Consider the following 5,015-nt stretch of genomic DNA (forward strand, 5'->3'; position numbering starts at 1 on the left):
TTCAGGCTCCACGAAGTATTGTCTACGCCTCAGTTTCCTAATCTATGAAAACAGGGTTATAATGCAAAGAGCACTGAAGTGGCATAGTGATTAACTGAGCTAACGACTTAAAGTACTCAGTTGACACAGTACCCAACACACAGCAAGAGCTCAATAAATAGTTATTAAAATTGTACTTGGCTAACTACCTCTCTTACAAAATCCAACATTTCAATCCTAGGTCCCATTTATTTTCTCTCTGCCCTGTTTCCTAAGACTGTGATAAAGGAGTAGACTGGAAACAGTGCTGTAACTCAGTGGACTGAAAGCCAGAAGTAGAATATTTTAGAGCAGAGTCTTTTAGTTGCCCTCAAATTGCACCACTTTGACAACTGTCTATTTCTCAACTTTAGAGTCAGCCCTGTTGATTACATACTAGTATAAGGAGTCTATAATTAACTCAAAACAACAATGAAATGTCACTCAGTACAGGGACTTGGTCTTAATTTATCACTGTATAGTCGGCACTTTGAATAGTGTCTAGCTCATGGTACTCAAATGTTTGTTAAATGAAAGAAGGTATAAAGTATGAAGGTACCAACGCACACACACCTTGGCTCATTACTGAGTCTTTACAAAAACAGATCATCAGATTAATATTAATGTGCCAATAACTTTTAAGTTATTTTCAAAATTCCCCAAGAATATTTTTCTTTCTTTTTAACTAATTGTTGATGTTTAAAAAAAAAAAAAACCCTCTTCAACTAGAAAACTTAATTACCAACCACCTCATCTCCATTAATCTATTAAAAATGTTACAGTGGTTCCATAATAATACATCATGCTCATCTTCTACCTTAAAAAAAAAAAAACTAACAATTATCATCTGAGTGATCCTGATTTTTCAGAATTTCCTGACCCACCTGAATTAAAGTCATAAAATGAAATAAGTCACTGCTAAGAGGTTAACCATAACTAACATCTAGAAAGAAGATGAAGAACAGGGGGAGGAGGTGGATCTGCCATGGGAATACACAGAAGTTCCATTCTCGGCGACGCTTCTAGGCAGCCACATGTGACCTTGAATAAGTACTTAATATTTTTTCTTCCATTTTCTCATCTGCAGTATCTATTTCACCAAGTTGTTTTAAGGACCAAATGTTCATAAGATAATTTCCAAAACAAAGCACCATACAAACATATGTTAACCTTTGACATATATATCTTCGGATTTTAAACGGTTGTTTCTATTTAACTTTTTATGTCTCCAAAACTCCTTCTATTTCCTAGATCCAAAATTCTGCCAGCACAGGGAAAATCCAGTTCACACCTATGGTCATATTGCAAACACAACAGGCCTTCAGTAAATATTTGTTTAAAAAGATGCTCATCCACACAGAATAGAAATATTAGAATTCTGCTATATGCAATGCCCTACCTTGTAAAGGTTAAGCAGCAGGTTACTTTCAAATAAAATAACAAGTGACATGACACACCTTAAAGATGTCTGTGGTTTTGCTAGGAGCACCGCCTTCTTTGTGCACATAACTCTGTGGATGTGAGTATTAACCTATGTGAATATCACCCAAGGAATGTGCTTCAGTATTTCGGTTTCACTGGAGACATGCTTTCTGCATAGAAAAGGACTTCCCCTCTCTTTAACATTAGTAATATTTCTAAAGGTGCCAGATTTGTTCTTCTGGCTTTACTTCCTTTGCTTCAGTACTCACAGGGAGAACTTTTGATGGTCTTGTGATCATATTCCAAACCATTATGTCATTCTCATAATATTCAGAAAAAAGTTTATTTTTGAAGGAAGAGCTGCTAATACCTACATATTAAGACTATTAACAGTCCACTATATTTGTCAAATAAAAGCATAACGTTTAAATGCAAAATATCCTGGTTCCTCTGAACTCTATAATGCCTCGAAAATAAAATTTAAATTTATTTAACTTTAATTAGTTCTTTATTATACACACACACACAGGTGTCTTACAGATCATCCATTAATAATTTATACTAAGCCCTTGAATGATTTTGTATTTAGAGTTTAATATCCTTGAGATATTCAGATATAATTGAGTATCCTTAAGATGCAAAATTCCTACTAGTTCAAATCAAATAATGAGACACCTCTAAAAGTAGTCACCCAGCCTAGCTTTCTTATCATTTTTCTGCTCGCTTACCCAACTGTATTATGCTGCTGAAATGGCTCCTACTTCGTTACAAAAGATGGACTTTGTGTGCTCATTTTGGTCTTTTATGTCTATTATAGCTCGAGGGACGGTCCTGAAATAAATGCATGCCATTAAAAAAAAAAAACTATCCAACCGGTACAGGCGACAATTCAATCATAATCTGAAAACAAGTCTTCCTCACCCCACCTCACCCCCCAGGATTACAGAGTTATGTAATATTTAAAAGACAGCTACTGCGTTTATGAACAATGATCTATAACATTTAGGGAAAATTAAAGTTCTATCCTAACCGGTAACATTACACTATTCATTTCAGCTACAATGAAACCAGTGTTACGTTACAGCCTGATTCTAGTTCCTATAAGGCCATCAAAATAAAAAGCGCACAATATGTATAATATTCTGGAATTTACAATAGAAATGATAAAGCAAGATCGTATCACTTGTTCAAGGATGTCATTTTAAGAATGAAGAAAAAGATACAGAATTCAAAATTAGTTTCAGAACCACATTCATGGCCTACCTCATCCTCACTCCTGTGTGCCTTCTTCAAACCTCAAGCTGCGTCCTTTAACACAATACTAGTTCTGCAGATTTATCTGAACAGTCTACCAAACGAACTGAGATCAAAGCAACCTAGTCTGGTGGAAAGAACAGGGCTTTCAAGGTTAGAAGACTTGGGTATGAATCCAGACTTTGTCCTCCTAGAGCTACATGACCTTGAGCAAATATTTAATTCTCTAAGCTTCAATTTCCTCATGTGTAAAAGAACAAGATCAACAACTGAAAATTACTTTGTAGATCAAGTAAGAGTCTCAGTGTTCTGATTATGGTAGATACCTAATAAATGGGTGAAGATCTTATACTACTAAAGGGCCAGTTCAGAAATTATTATGCAGTATCTCATTATAGGGATCACAATTAAATTTTATGAGATTTATTAAAGTTGTAATGTAATACTTTTTCAATCTTTTACTTAAAATGTTTTAATATATAGAAAAGAAAAATTCACAAAAGCTAGAAATCCTTTTAAAACTGACATTTTACATATCAAAGATGGCACTTCAATTATCAACGGATAGTGAAAATTGATTCATTTTTTAAAAACTATTTGGGGTGATTATATTTATTCAAACCTTACATGGTCAAAAGTTTTAAAACTTTCTGAATAAAACTTTCTGAATAAAGCTGTAGTTTAGAACCCAGAGACAGCCCAGTTATCTAAACAATAGGCTACATGATACACCACAGTCTCCAGGCAAAGTCACAACAGGATGAGAAAAGAGCCTTCAGTCTCTCTCAGATTTCCTGGCCACTGTTATTTTAAAATTTGATCACATAAACATAAACAGAGGAAAAAATCCATTTCGGATAAGCCCCATGGGTTGTGATTTATAACCTGTCTTTAATACCTTGCATTAATTTACACTTAATATTACAACAGCAAATCTGCATAAAACGAAAATGACTTCTATTTACCACTGTGCATTTTAATTCCTGCGCAACTTAAAATACTCAAAATGAGCTGAATATTTAAAAGTCATTGAGTTTTTGTGAACACTTGCACTGTTTCAAACTCTGGCTACAGCCCAATTTGCGGTGTTTCTAAAATGAATGATGAAAGACACCAAGGTAATTTTTTCACTAAACAATTTCAAATTGTAAAACCACAACCCAAGATATCTATGAAGTTTAGTTAATTTGTACAGAAATGTTTTGCTGCCAACCTTTGTACCATGACCATTACCAGCCCAAGTTCAAGATTCACATTTTATGGTGTGAATAGGATCAGCTAAATCTTCAGAATATTAATTTGTAAAACTCTCAAACCCTGACTATATTTAGATATACTGCATCTACACCACAAGAGCATAAGAGCAAATGAAACTTTTATTTAGCATGTACAGCAGTCTAATAAAATGGGGCAGCATTCCTAGTTCCTTACTAATATCTGTAGATTTGAATTAAAGCATTCTTCCACCACGAACTTTATGCCAGATAAAAAGTAACCTGTTTTCTGAAGCTGAATGGAAATATTTCTGACACGGATATCCTAGTAATGATTTCCTACTTAACATCCCAGAATTTAAGGGTTTTAATAGTTGTAAGGAGTTGGCTTTTTTTTTTTTTTAATTAACAAGCATAAAAAGCTACTATTCAGTAACAGATATACAAATTAATACACTCAAAGTACTGGACCACCTAAAGACTAAAAATACAGCTTCAGACAGTCCTAACCTGGTCTCCTACATAATTAAACTATTAGTGGTAGCAGCTCATCTTCACATTCCAGAACAAATAGTACCGTTCCCGCACTGGGTTTTAAGCTTGTTTACGAAAGACAAAACTATCACGGAGTGTCCAAGTCAGAGTCGGACACCTGAGTGCTCTGCTTCTACCTGGGAGCCAGAGAACATACACAAAGGTATCCTGGTGATGATACACCCATGAAAGGAGGCTCTCATTGTCGGATGGAAATGAGAACTAGCCCTGCGCTGCGGCGAGACGCCGCCGCCCGGGCCCACCCATCACCTGCTTCACCCACCAGTGTCCTCAGGTGGTGAAACGAGCCGTCGGGCACCTGGGCGGCCCGAAAAGGCCTGGAAGCAGGGCCAGGAAAACGGAGGCCTCGGCGCTGATGTCCTGCAGCAGGGACTCCGGGACACTCACCGGTGCGGACGCGAAGGCAGGTGCGCGGTGGCAGGGCTACCTGTCGCCGGTGAGGCTGGAGGGCGGGGTGAGAGGTGAGGAGAGGACGAAGAGGGCGACGACGCGGGCGAGCACAGGCTCGGGGCGGCGACCGGGCTCCTACTCGCTTCCTGCTCGGACAGATCC

At 37.2% G+C, this 5,015-nt stretch overlaps 1 protein-coding gene across 5 annotated transcripts in view; it reads right to left on the reverse strand.

Annotated features, from left to right (window-relative positions):
* Nucleotides 1–5,009, reverse strand: part of MYO6 (myosin VI) — a 139,385-nt gene extending 134,376 nt beyond the window's left edge. For 4 of the 5 annotated variants that reach the window (XM_006926371.2, XM_015600455.1, XM_025042704.1 and 1 more), the window contains exon 1: nucleotides 4,851–5,009. The gene's annotated coding sequence lies outside the window, so the exon portion shown is untranslated. Of the gene's footprint in view, nucleotides 1–4,725 lie in introns of all 5 variants that reach the window. The other variant, XM_015600454.2, reaches the window with a different exon arrangement.
* Nucleotides 5,010–5,015: the final 6 nt, after the last annotated feature.

The sequence above is a fragment of the Pteropus alecto genome, unplaced genomic scaffold (assembly GCF_000325575.1).
Source record: "Pteropus alecto unplaced genomic scaffold, ASM32557v1 scaffold7, whole genome shotgun sequence".
NCBI lineage: Eukaryota > Metazoa > Chordata > Mammalia > Chiroptera > Pteropodidae > Pteropus > Pteropus alecto.